Source organism: Platalea leucorodia (assembly GCF_965183815.1).
Source record: "Platalea leucorodia genome assembly, chromosome: 2".
NCBI classification, from domain to species: domain Eukaryota; kingdom Metazoa; phylum Chordata; class Aves; order Pelecaniformes; family Threskiornithidae; genus Platalea; species Platalea leucorodia.
This window is the reverse complement of record NC_138824.1, coordinates 84,462,287-84,476,642: the sequence shown is the minus strand read 5'-3', so window position 1 is coordinate 84,476,642 and position 14,356 is coordinate 84,462,287. Positions and strand designations below refer to the sequence as shown.

Genomic DNA, 14,356 nt, shown 5'->3' with positions numbered 1-14,356 from the left:
TTCCCCAGAGCGTGTTCTTACAGCAGTTCGCCTTGTGTTTCCAAATAAGATGCTGCTTACATCGTGAATCTCATTAAGTTTCTTTGCTGACAGGAACTAGCGACTGCTTCACTTTAACCCTCTGACTTGGCAGAAGCTGGAGACTGGCCTGGACCTGCTGCCAGTTTGTGCTCTGGGTCTACTCCCAGTAGGCAATAGATGCTGAGGGCTTCTGGAGAGTCATATGCCATACATTGATTTCATCAAAATTACATGCAAGTTTCACTCTGTAAAGCAGAACTTAAGCAGTCAAACGATTAACGATTTCTTTAATTCTTAAGGTCTTTTTTCCCCGCACATATTTAAAATACTCTAAGAGAAGAAACAGACTGGCATTGTCTTTCAGTCTTTTGCTGGTGGCAAAGCAGGTTATTCCTACCATATTCTGCAGGGGTGCTGTCAAATGCTGTTCCAGGCTATGGGCCAAAACCTACCCCCAGTCCATGTGCTCAGTTCCCACTGGCATCAATGATATCTCCACCATGGACTGACAGTAGTAAATGGGCAGAGATGTGCTGGCTGCTCAAACAGCACGATCTATGTGCTGAATAATTCATTTTAAACTGTTGCACAGATGTCAAAATGTTATTGCTGATTTCTAGCCAGCAGAATGGGCGTTTCTTCTCCCGATACGAGTGTGTCACTGCCTGTAACACTAGAGAAGATCTGGGGGATGTCTCAGCAAGACAGCAAAGCCCATACACGGCATGCTTGCGAACGTACAATTAAAATGCTCGTTATAGGTCACCTTTCACTCTCCTTATTAGGACTCTCCTGTGGATGCACTCACCCACTGCCTCCAAAAAATTTTGGAAAAGCAGGTTAAAACAGGCTGCAGTCACATGGGTTTGAGTGTAGGGTCTCCAACTACCACTGCAGCCCTTTGGATTTTCTGTAAAGTCCCACAGAAAACCTCCAAGTACAAACAACTTAAGAGTCACAGCCAAATTTGGATAGCAAAATAAACCCAAAGAAACAAACAAAAAAACCCCCTGCCTCTGTAAATGAGAATACGTAGATCTATCCTACAGAGCTTGTCAGCCTGGCCATGGCAAGAGTCCCACGGCAGAAGTCAAAGATCTCTCTCCTCTCCAACAGAAAGGAAGAGAAAAGGAGTTTTCCCATGTTTCCCCTTTTGCAAAACCTGGAGCAGCCAATCTTTTCACCTGGGCTTAGCACCTAGATCACCGAGGACCTGGGTTACCCACCCAGCCAGCCCGGTGGACACCAGCTGGCTCCAGGAGCGAGGTGGGACAACCACATGCACGTGGGCTTGGGTGGCATCACCGGGGGTGGCCGAGTGTGACAGGAGAGCTGGAAGAAAAATGGGAAAGATGCAAGAAAGCCACAGGTTTTGAATTGAGATCAGCGACCGGGGATCTCTGACATGAACCAAAAGAGTGAATGCACCCCGTGCCAGCCCAGGCGCATCTCTGCTAGGGAGGCGTCAGCTAAAAAGTGCCATTTTCCACGCTTGTAGATGGGCTTTTTCATGTCAGCTGGTCTGTGTGGAAACAGACCTAGGCTTAATGAGGTCTAATTTGTTTTAAATCCATAGGTTTCTTTTTAATAATTAACAGTCGCCATCGCTCAGCAAAGCCATTCCTTACCCCTGACTACTTGCTATTAGGAATGAATTTACTGTGAAATACTGCTAAAAGGTGGAAAGCAAGTGACATAATTCAAGTTTTAATTAAAAAATACATATATCACACAAAGCAAGAGCTATAGAAGGAATCATAACCGAATATGCAAAAAAAAAACCAAACCCCAACCCAATGCCTCCTCTCCCCAATTACCCACTTTATTCTTTTTACGCTATTTGAATTCTTATAATTGGTTTCTCTTACTGGATGCCCTGTGCCCAGATCGTATGTAAGGTTTTCTCTCCACAATTCCAGGAACTAGAGAACGTGTCAGCATCATTACCGTGAACATTACACATGCTCACACGTGAGGGTCCAGGAACTACAATTAACACATTAAGAAATAATAACTGCCAAGGGAGCAACGAAAGATAAACAGCATGGAGCTGATGTAGCAAGAATTCTGCTTGGAAAAGGGCTGTCTCTTGGGTAATGGGCAAGGGAGAGAAATCTAAGTGCCATGTGGCGCTGCCCATTTAGCAAAGAAATCCCTAAAACCGGTTGAACAATTGTTTATACATTAATTTCTTGAAATTTAATTTCACTAGAAGTATTGCTGGCTTTAAACTAGACTTCGAAGGAATCTGAAGGCTCGTGTTCACAAAGAAATAATAATTGTGTCCCATTCAAAAGTTTAAACTTGATATGGTTTTTGCTATTTGAAAAATTGTCCTGAAGTGATGTGGGTTTTGTTGTCTTCTTGTTCTGTTTTGGGTTTTTTTTTTTTTTCAGTAGAAGCCAGAAATATTTATTTCTTCTATATATATATAAACCCTTGAAAAAAAGACTTTTTTCCTGCTTGTTGATATCCATTTTGACGATTGCCTTTTTTTGTTTGGTTTTTTTTTTTAAACAAAATTGAAAGAGTTAAATTATTTTCAATGTTTTTCCAATTACTTTTAATGAAAAAAAAAAAACAAAACCCTCAAGATTCCAGAGTCTTTTATTTAAAGCTTCCAGTCTGAAAATGTTTTGGGTGAGTAGTCCTGCAGAAGCTGCCTAACAAAAGCCTGCCAGAGCATGCCTGCCATTTGGATATATATTTTCACCACTGTAACCAACAGAAATCATGGACCATGCTGGTCCTTTTGGATACCAGTCTTGACTTTTGCTACTGCTTTCTGCTGGACCAGCCAAAGGCCTTAATACTTTATTTTTCACCGAGATTATAAGCTGAAGGAACAGGATGGCACAGGCGCGGCTTATGAAATGTTTTGTCTTGCATCTCTCCCACCTTAGGGCTGCACAGCCACAGAAAACCCAACAAAAATATTGCCATTATAACCCCTTTCCTACAGTCGCTCAAATCCCTGTGGGGGAAAAAGGAGGCAGAAAAGGCAGAGATACGAGGGTAGGATTAGCAGCCGTGCTCAGACCCACCTTTTGGGGTGAGAAGGGCGAGTCCCTCTCAAGCTGGGGCGATGCCTGCTCCCCATCTGGGGACTCGGGCAGAGGGTTTCTGCGACAGGCGCGATCCCCCACGCTGCCCCCAAGCATCGCTCATCAGTCAGCTAAGACATTTCAGCAAATCACATGGCACTTTGTAAAAACATAATTGTTTTTATTTTCCAATTTTCCATGTTTTGTGTAGAGTGCTGCTGTGTTCAAGCGAAGTGAATAAAAGCATAAACAGTAAGCACCATCTGGAGAACATTCTTCCAGCACGCTGAGAAATAGCAGCCGCCTGTGCGCTACCTGCTATAAATAAATGTCATTAAAAAATGTCCAAAAAATTGTTTGTTCCTATTTGATGGAACTGCAGCCAGATAAAATTTTCCTTAACTCTGTCTTTGAGTACCTGCCGTCTTCATAACAAAAAAAATAAAAATGTAGATGTTTGGTTCTTAGTCCTTTATGTTACTATTGGTATCACTAACAGAATGTCAACCCTACACGTTATTCTAATAACAGCAACAGAGGTTGCAACTTAAGAAGGAGTAACACATGAACAAGACACTCAAAATCCAAATGCTTTTCAAACTGTACCACAATACGGTGATATCCCTCAGCTTGCTAGCAAGAGGATGGGCAAAATCATTCTTGCTCTAGGCTGACAATGTATCAGTTTTGGGGGAAAAAAAAAAGTCGCTAATTTCTTTTCAGTCTAGCACAAAGCCGCTCCGATCTCCCTTTCCGCTGACAAAATACAGACCAAGCTGGCTGTGGGGTTGCGATGAGGCTCTGTGAAGGGTCGGCATTTGCTGTGTTTGTTTAATCACTGCAATTAGAGCTATGCAAATAATGAAATTGTTTGCTATGGTGGCCAGGCTGGGGAAAAAAAAAAATTAAAAAAAAAAATGTTTGGGTTGAGCAATTTAAGAACTATTTTTTCTTTTTTGGTAAAATAAAAAAAAAACACCCTGTTTTGTTTGTTCCACTCGGAGGGTAGCGAAGCCTTGAAAGAACCCATTCAGTCTGAAATGAAAAATACATTTTCACGCTGGAACAAAGCGTTTGAGCATTTGACATTTTTCCCTTCCTTTTTTGTCAGACAAACATTTTCAGCAGCCAGAAAGGGATGCTTAGGAGTGCTTACTGCTTGTTGAGGAAGGGAGGAAAGGATTTGTCCAGCCCTTATCCTAACCTCAGACACATCTCAGGCCTTTGCGTAGGGCAGGGGTTGAGCACTGCAGCTTTCTCCCTTGAGGAAGCCACCGCCAGCCCTCGGCTTCCCTGCCGTGGGGCTCTGCTCTGGGCATCTCCCCGCCTCGGGGAGCCCAAGGGGGGATCTTCCCGCTCTCCCCCGCGGCGCGGGGCTGGCATGCTGCCTGCCAAAGCATGCCGGGTAGGCACGGCTACGGGAACAGCAGCGCTGCCTTTTCTTGGTTATCGGCTGCCCAGCCACAACTTACATGTCTAAATAACCTCACTGATACCGGGCGGAAGCTGCACCCCACTTACACCCACACCATTTTGAACCGGCAGCTAATGAGGTTGGTATTTGGCCCCTGGTTTTAGGAAGAGACAGTTCTGATCTCAGGAAAGTTAGTGAAAAAGTTAAAAACAAGAATAAAAGGACTAAATCTACAGCAATTAGGCTGCAGGCTGCTGAAGAAAAGGGTTGGTGAAGCCTCAGGGGAAACGTGACCCCGATACCCCGGACACCGCAAGATGCCTCTGTCCCTGCGAGAGAGGTCGGGATGTGCTTCGTGGTACAGCACGGGGCTGAGGCAGCCGGAGGCTGATGCAGGAGGCAGCCCGAATCCTCGCTGATGAACCGCCAGCCACCAGCCGGAGGAAGGTCTTGAAGAAATTTTAGGGTTTTTTTTTCCTTTTTTTGTTTTTAAACCTTGGATTAGTAAGTGTCATGAAGGGATGGGAGCGAATTTGTCTTGTGAAACAACATCCACAAAACCAGGCTGGGTCCCTTCAAGGAGACATTGGCTGTGATTCCCGAGGCATGGGCCGCGTCGCCAGCCTAGCTCCCCATCATCATTTCAGGGCAAGAGTGGAAACGATGGACATCAATCATATTTGGTCCTTCCCTTGAGCTACGCTGCCTTCCCGAAAACCAAAGTTGTAGACTGGTTCACAGAGCAGCTCCGCTAAAGCCTGGCTTTCGGCTGGGACTGGCCACCCTTCCCACTGGAAGCAAAGGCATCATTCCCGCCGTATTTTATTTTCTGTTTTCACAGGGACTCAGTGTGCCAGAAACCGTATGAATAGGGATGAGGGTACAGTCCCTTCCCTGATGAAATCATCATCTCAAATCCAGCAAGGGCAGGAAATGATAACGTGGTTATGGTTCCCATTAGCCGTATTTTCCTAATATAAATATTTTAGCTACTTTTATTTACGGAGTCCACTCACACTAGTTAAATGAGATACTTAAGCTGTCTGGAAACTAAGACATTGGACTACTGATTTTGTTAGGATGATGATTTGCCTAGATGAATAAGGTTTTCCTGGACCAGGTGTGCAGGGAAGGCAGGTGATGGGAGCGTGTCTGTCTGTCTGTCTGTGCATGCACACGAGTGCGTGCGTACGGGGGGAAGGGCTGTTCTTTGTTTTGTTTTTGCCTTTGGTCAAATTCAAACAATGTGCAGTAACAAGAAGTAAATGTCATTTTCCTCCCATCCATCTTAATTTGGCATCCATTTTAAAGCTTACCTTTGACCTTTTGAAATGTTAATACACTTAAGCAGATATAAAAAACACAAAGCTCCTGGAAAAATTAATCATAGCCATATCACGATGCTAGTCTAAAAATGTAACATCAGTTGTTTTCCTCTAATTTTAAGAAACATTTGTCTGATGCAGCAGCAGTAACTATGCTACAATTAGCTATTATTTCCTTTTCAAGCAAATAGCCACATTAAATGCTATAGCAAAACGCTATCAGCATAACCAGCACAACCTACTAGGAATTTTTTTTGTTGGGTAGCTGCCTAGAACCACAGAAAAGGTCCTGAAAAGGACCTTGAGAAGTCGCCTAACCCATCCCTCTGCCCCAGGCAGGACCAGCTCTATCTAAACCAGTCCTGACAGGAAACCTTATTTAGTCTTCATTAAAGTAGCAGCCTTAAATAGAATGGGAAAAAATTGCACAAATCAACATATATAATATAAATATGAAAACAATTCATATATGTGCGCTGTGTATACAAATATGAAAATACAAAGAGAAAACCCTGACCTAAATGATAACTCTCCCACCTCTGACCACTTCATACCCTTCAACCAAAGAGTTCAAAACAGGAAACTCTAATAAAAACACCTCCTTCCTTTTTAAAAATAAAAGGCTGCTAGCTTGAGAACCTCAGCTCCTTGGAAATGCGGTGGCACCTCTCCTCAAGAAAAGCAGTTTCAGAAGCACTAGGTCCCAAAATATTTGGACCTTTATGCTTCAAAGCAAAGAGCTTTTCAGTTCCACCAGAAAGCGAATCGGAAGCGAGAGTGTTGACCAGCCTCTCCAGTAACCAAAGCAAATCTAAGATGTCTGGAGCCTGTTCATGACCAAGGGCATCCATCTCGTCTTTTGACTTAACCATTTCAGGTGGGAGGCTGTACGAGGTGCCTCCAGGACGGTCATTGCACAGCTCTGCGGTTACGTGCTGTGGATCTGGGCATCCACGGCACACAGCCATACTCTGCTTTCACTTTCTTCTCCATAGCATCTGATGGCATGCAGGGCTACCCCCATCAATTTCACAGCCCCCTTTCGAAGACAGAAAGCTATGGTGACAGCCAGAATGTATCCTAAAAGACAAGTGATGGTTTCATGGATAAACATAGCTGCTACTTGAGCATCCAAAAAAATCACTTAGGGACCTAAATGGTAAACCCAAACCAAAGGCAGACGCATTCCCTCAATGAGTGGGGAAATACGACTCCTTGCAACTGCTTTCTTCCACCTACCAACATCACTTTGGTTCCAGCACAACTGGAGCGTGGCCAAGCAGTCTTCCGCACACTGAACACCCGCTTAGGTACAACGGTGGGGGGAGACATGAGATACCGACCTTGGCACCACCAGCCCTGTGAGAGAATGACACCCTTTCATGTATCCTGCACGCACAACGCAGAAGAGCTGTAATGCTGAGCCCCGTTTCTTCCATCACGGAAGCCTTGTGAATCCACCCTAACCATACATAGGTCCTCCTGTAGCGAAACAGCAAGAAGTAACTCCATCCACCCCCCAGAGACCAGATATGAAGTAACAGCATGTCACGGCTACAACAGCAAGGCTCTTCCATGCCTTCCTTCTTCCAGGATATGCTTGTGCAAGTACTACATGCTCTCTCCACTAGAGAGTATCCTGTGCCAAAGGGACCTTTTGCTGTCACACCAGGACACCCTCCAGGGCTGCAGACCCACTGATCTTCTGGGTGGAGCTCTCTGATCCAACCGCTTTGCCTTAGGTCTTGGGGAAAACTCTTCCCCCAAGGCCAGGCACCTTATATAGTGGGTCCAACGGGCTTGGCACGGGCAATAACTGTCTCTGGGAACCCCAAAGACAGCTGCTCAAGACAGTAACACAGACACGATTCTTCCAAACAAGGAATGATCCTTCTCATTTTCTTCCCTGGGAAGTACATGATGCTTTGAGGGGAAAAAAAAAGTACAATAACGTATCTGTACATACGTTCCTGCTTCCTTCTGGCATCCCCTCAGCATCCTACAGCCTGGAGAGCAAGGCTGAGCCATGCGAGCAGTCCTCTTCCCCCACCTTTCTGCGGGGCAGACCTCCTGGCCAAGAGCTGCCTCCTGATCTCCTGCCCCACCACCAAGGCCGGAGATGAGGGCAGCTGTTACTCAGACAGTGATGCCTGACCGCTCAGTTAGGAAAAATCCTGATTAAAAAAACAACTCGTTGCCCTTCCTGTTTACTTTGCAGTGGCCTTGTGTGGATCCAGCTCTACAGCAAGCGATCCATCACCAACAACCAGAAAGATGCGTATCATACACACACAAAAATACTTCACGCTTCACTTAGTTTTCCATGTCTTCCATTCTCATTGCCCTTCTGCATTATTTAGTTCAATGCTGCTCAATATCTTTTCTTTAACCTAATTATTATATATATATATATATAAGGACCACCTAATTATTTTTTTAAACCAAGGACCATTTTGTGCAGCATTGTCACATAAGCTTTCAAAGACAATCAAATTTTAAAAAAAACCAAACACAATGAATACACATTTCTCACTTTGCCATTCCTGACCCTATGGTTTGGGGTTTTTGCTTCCATGCAACAGAATGCACTTGTGCTGTTGTTATACTGCTTGCAACTGTTTATTCGCCATCTTCTGATATTCATGGACTTTAAGTTAAGTAACACTCGGCTAGCTGATCAGTTGATTCACTAAGCACAGATGAATAACTGATGAGCTACAAAAAGTCACTATTGTTTGAGTCAGTCACCAAGTAACTAACTTGGCTGTTCAACCAGGGAGAAGTTTTCTTCTCTGAAAGGTGACAAGTAGCTATGTAATGACTTCTATTATTTTCTCAATAAACTCAGAGAAAATAGGACATTGCAGCTACAAAAACACAGAAAGAGAAATTAGCTACTACTGTCATTAAGGATTCCGAGGCTGAAAAATAACAATTGGTGCAATGCAGCTGGAGAGGCTTCTTGGAGTAAAGTGATTATTCTCTGGCCATTAATGAATTATTTTTCGCTGGAATGCAAGACCTGCACTCCTCCAAATAACCTGGCTTTGCCGTGAGGAGCACGCCGCCTGCCGGGGCAGGCCAGAGCCGCTGTCCTCTTGGCCTTACTGGTGGCCACTGCACTTCTCCTACCTCTTTCTTTCCTTGCCACAACAAAAGCAGAGAAATAATTAAAAGGTTGAAGCACATGTAGATGTCGGAGGAGAGACTGCTCTTCAAAACGAGCCTGACCAACTGAGTTTGGAGCAATGGCCTAGGATGTTCAGGGGGGTGCCTGCCCTCAGCGGCCCCAGGGAAGCTCAGTGAGGTGTCGCGGCAAACTTCCTTCACCTCTCTTGCCCCTCAGAGCTCACCCCCAATCACTGCCCTTGTTATCTTACAAGGTAATAAGACATTTATGGACATGGTCAGTCCCGGGGCTTGTTCTGAGATCTTTGCATCGGCCATGGGGAAAGCAGGGGGAACGCAAACCCAAGCCCAGCTTGCCCTTCAAGCCAACAGCAGCCGCCTTCCTTCTGCTATAGTACCTGCTCTCTAGCTACATTAAGGGTGGTGCAAGCAATACAGGGACCTGGAAGCCACAAACCTGAAGGATGCTTTTTTCTGAGGAGGGTGAAGGGGACAGGAGACCTGTCCCAGGCTCTTCGGTTAATTCCTGAGAACATTTAGCCCCACATACGATGCCTCAAAGAAGCATTTCCAAACAACTACATACCCTATTAAACAGCAAAAATAAAAGGGTACTGGAAACGGGTGCAGCTCAGAGGGGTCCAGTCACTCGCACCCAAAGCCAGCACTTGAGCGTGGCGCGGCAGCTGCCGCGGGGGTCCCCCAGGACACCCGGCAGCCCACGGGACTGGCAAAATCCCACAGATGTGACCCTGTAAACTCACCCCACCCACATTACAGCACTGCTCTGCATGTTAAAGGATAGCATGGATAGATCTGTTTGGAAAATCCCCCCCAAAAAAAAAGGGAAAGCCAGAACCAACAAGCAACATTAAATCACCCGACAGCGCAGCTCCTCCACAGAGTGGCCTATTTACGGAGCTGCTCGGTGCCCTGGGAAGAATGGGCAATATTGCAAACCCAGGAATGGAAATTCCCGAGGAGAACGAAGACAGGTTAATAATGATCCTCCGAGCCTAGGACCTCTAGTACAGCCACCGCCTTTCTGAAATCCAGAGTCTGCTGGGAGAATTTAGGCCTAGGGCTTTGAACAAAAAATAAGGAAAACTTTTTCTTCCTAAAGACGGTCTATGAAACTCAAGCAATGCTGAAAAGTGTTTTACTGTATTGTTATTCTGTAGATGCTGTTTCTGGAGGCGTGACCCAGCACAGCCTGATCTCAAAACAAGCCATTTGTGGCTAGCACCGCACATCACCAACCGACTCCTTCCGCTCAAAATAAAATTAAAAAAAGAAAAAAAAAGCAAGTACCCCATAAATCATTCATCCATCCCAGTTTCATAAGGAGAATATTTGTCAGCTCCCATTTTGCTTCCCTTTCTCCGGCTGCCTGCTCTACAAAGCCACCATTTCAGCTGCCTGTGCATACAGACCGGCGGGCACGCTGTGCCGCAACAACTCCTGCATCCCCATCCTCCTGCCTGCGGAGAGGATGGACACCCCTCTCCCCCAAACCCTCGCCCACACCACCAGAGACTTTTCAGTTTTTGGTTTTTTTTTTTTAAATATATATATTTTTATCAGTAGCTCTGGGGCACCCATCAGATGTACTCAGCTCCTGTAACAATCACGTGATTTATGTAGAAGTAATTGGGGTTAAACTATCTGGCACATCAAACTCTTCACATTTGGCCCCATCTCTAGGACCTAGAAACATCTGAAATAAATAAAGCCATGTGTCATTTAACAGGGTCTGGGCTTAATTAGGATCATTCTGGATTTTATGGGAGAAATCTTGTACTGCCAGCTTTATGTGGCTAGTCCATCACTTGCAAGGTTATCTGTTTTTTTTTTTTTCCTTTAGTACCTACATCAAAATATTTCTATTTCCACACAGCTTTTCTTTTTCTTTTTCTTTCTTTTTTTTTTTTTTTTTTAAATCCTCCAACCAGCCGGATGACAACCACTCCTTATCTTTGGCTGTCTTCCATGCTAAAATAAGAATGCCGTTGTTATGCCAAGGGAGCTGCACCCTTCCACCTCCGTTCCCTCCTGACATGCACACAGCTGGCTGCACAGGAACGCCCGAGGTGCCATTTTCTGGCCATTTTTCTGTGATGATGTTGCAATTTACCCTCTAGCTACGATTTCTATTTCTAAATCACACCGGGCCTCTCTCGTGCCACGGATTTTACAAACCTCATGTGAAGACGGTCTCTGTCCGGAAGAGCTGGTGATACTCAGCCCATCTTCCCGGCCTTGATGTAGGCTAGCTGACACGAGGGCGAGCACGCAGCCAAACGCCGCTCGAGCGATGCCGGGCGATTTGATTAGCCACAGAGAATGACCGGATTAGAAGAGGGATAGGATTAGAGATTGATGAATCGTGAGGCTGCTACGTCTGTACTATTGGCTCCAGCAGCAGCATTTGAATGTCAAACCGTATCCCCTCGGAGCAGCGAGGTACCATCTATCGCTGGCTTCAGACTGCTGTGCGCAAGGCAGCTGGGGAAGGTAAAGGTTTGAGTTCAGGTCTGAGCTGACAGCCTGGTACAGGCAAGCCTTTGGCGGGTCACGGGCAAAGATGGGGAGAGGGAAGGCAGGGAAGCATGAAACGATTTGCCCAAAGCTACACCGGCAATTTGTGGCAGAGGCAGAAACGGGAGCCAGATTTTCTAAAAAATTAAGTTCCTCACGCAGGAGATGAGCCAGCCGCCTTTGTTACATGCAAATGCATTTTTTCCCCGTAATTCACACCGCTGCAGGCTCTGCACAGCAAACGCCAGCTTCCCGAAGTTGTAGCGTGTTCAGCACGACCTGCTCATCGCACACGTCATGCCTGCTACATGACTGGCTCCGTCCTCGGTCCCGCGCTCGCAGCGTAACACACGCGCGTTGCAAAAGCTTATCACTTGCGGTTTTGGTAGGAAGCGATCAGGTGCCTGCAAAAGCCATCACTGGGGTGATTCCCGGTCTGACCCGGATAGCTCTGGCAACAAGCGCCTCCAGAATTTAACGTACACACGGAAACTCAGCATCACTCTCCAGTTAATTCCAGCAGTTATCCCCTCTTCAGATTTGGCTTCAATCATCTCTCAAGGTGAAAGAGATTTCAGCGTCTCCACAAGAGTCCCAGTGGAGCTTATCACAGAAATGCTACAGAATTCATCAGAGACGCCAAGGACGAAGCAGTGAGGGTGCATTAATTGAACGGGCTGCCCGAGCAGAGCTGGGCAGGAAAAGGTGCGGGCTATCGGCAGCCCGCTGGACTGAGTCCTCACTGTAGTTACAGCTGATTAACCAGGGCCACTCGGAGAGTCATGAAAAGGAAGGAAAGCCTTCTCCAAATTTACATATAACAAAAAAAAAAAAAAAGGAAGGCCACGATTTTTCATCCTATACTACTTTTATGCCTGAAATATTCCTATCCTATACACATGTGAGGAAATCGTTAAACGTTAAGTTGATTTGCTAGTGATAAACGACATGAAAGGTTACTTAGAAAAAATATTTCCTTATCAAGTTTAAATGGAAAATACCTGAAGAATTCATGGGCAACCAGATACTCTTTCCTCTTTAACAATGCATTCCCATTAGACTATATATATCTCGATATATCGAATCCTGCATTTTAAGCATTTTTTTTAAAAAAAGACTTATGATGGAGATCGGCACACGAGAAAATTAACATCAACAAGAGCGACTAAATCAAAGCCAAAACAATATCTTAAAAAAGGGGGGGTGGGGGGGGTGGGGGAAGGGGGGTGAGCAAGCGCCCTGCCACTCGGGCGCGGGGCGCCCGCCTCCCCCCGCGGGATGCACAACTTGGGGAGCCGCGGGCGCCGGTGCCCGCGCCCCGCCGCCGCCCCAGCCCCATCCCGCAGCAGCCCTGCAGGGGGGCGCAGGTGACAGCTCCGGCCTCCCGGCAGCCCAGGGCGACAGCGGCAGGAATTTCTGCCCCAACTTCGGGAGGGGAAATCCTCCTCCTCCTCCTCCTCCTCCTCCTCGCTTGCGACCGGCTGCGGGAGGGACCCCAAATCATCCCCCTACCGCCCATCTTGGGACCCACCCTACGTTTGTAACCCCGAGCGGGGACCCGGGCGCTTACAGCCGCTGTGCCCCGCCGTGTTTTGTTTCCCGTGGGGCAGCACCCACGGAGCCGCGGACGGGGGGGGGGGGGGGGCGATGCCTCGCCGCGGCACGCGCCGCTCCTCCCCGCGCACCCACGGGCGTGATTTTGGAGAAGTTGCGCAGGCAGCAGCAGGAGGAGGAGGAGGAGGAAGGGGGGGGTGGCGGCTCTGCCCGTGCGGTCACGGTCTCGCCCCGTCCCTCTCCCCGCCTCGGTCCCTCCGCGCCCCCCCACCGCCGCAGCCCCACGGCCGGGACAACCCGCACAAAGCCGCCGCCGCCGCCGCCGCCGCCGGGGTCTCGGCTGCGCCCGCTCGGCGCCACGATTAACAATAGTCACGGGCCGAAGCGGGGGCCGCGGGACCGCCGCCGCCCTCCCCACGGTACCGCAGAGCGCGGCCGCGGGTGGGGAGGCGGCGGAGGCGGGAGGGGGGGTGGGGGGGGATTCCCGCAAAACGCCGCCGCCCCGGCCAACCTGTCACCGCTCCGCCCGCCCGCCGCTGTCGGTCGCAGCACCTACCTCCCTGGGAGGGCGCGGCAGCCCCTAGCTGGGCTCCATGGGGGCCGCAGCCGCCGCCCGCCTCTGTCAGCCCCCGGTCGCCGCCGGGGACGCGCCGCCCTGCCCTGCCCGGTACCGCGGTCCCGCTCCCCCCCGCGCCGGGCGGGGCGGGGCGGGGCGAGCGGCGGGGGGCGGGGCTGCCCGGGCTGGGCCACGCCCACCGCCGCTCGCCCCGCCCCCCCGGCGGCGCCCCCCCCCCCCGCCCCGCGCCGGCGTGGGAGGCGTGGGGTCCCACTCGTGTCCGGGAGGATGCCGCAGCGGGCAGCGTCGGCCTTTCTAATCAATCTCGTGGATTTTTTTCCTCCCTGCTTGCTTGAAGTTTTGACCTTGCCTCCTCTGCCGCTGTCTCCGATTGTCCAGATTTCTAATTCCCTTTTTTTTCCTTTTACTTCCCCCCCTTCCCCTTCTTTTTTAATTTTTTTTCCCCCTCTCTTTTCCACCCTTGATCTCCCTTGTCCCCATTTTCCCATAAGACTCCGAATATCCCAAACCCCTTGACCGCAGACTCCGGGCTTTAAAATGGTTTTCTTGAGGGCAAAAGAGTTTTTCGTAGGTTTCAAATCGCCGTTAGTGTCGCCAGCAGCTCATTGGAAGGTGCGGTGCATTAAACTAAATCCGTGGCTAGTATTACATAATATGCCCTCGAAAGTACATAAAAGATGATTGTAATTCCATCTGGATTTCTGTTGATATTAGCAAACCGCTCGAGATTTCCTCTTGTGGTTTAATGGGCGTT

At 48.1% G+C, this 14,356-nt stretch overlaps 1 protein-coding gene across 1 annotated transcript in view; it reads right to left on the bottom strand.

Annotated features, from left to right (window-relative positions):
* The window catches only part of RAI2 (retinoic acid induced 2), a 44,602-nt gene extending 30,895 nt beyond the window's left edge, over window positions 1-13,707 (bottom strand). The window contains exon 1 of the mRNA XM_082305036.1: window positions 13,582-13,707. The gene's annotated coding sequence lies outside the window, so the exon portion shown is untranslated. The remainder of the gene's footprint in view (window positions 1-13,581) is intronic.
* Window positions 13,708-14,356: the final 649 nt, after the last annotated feature.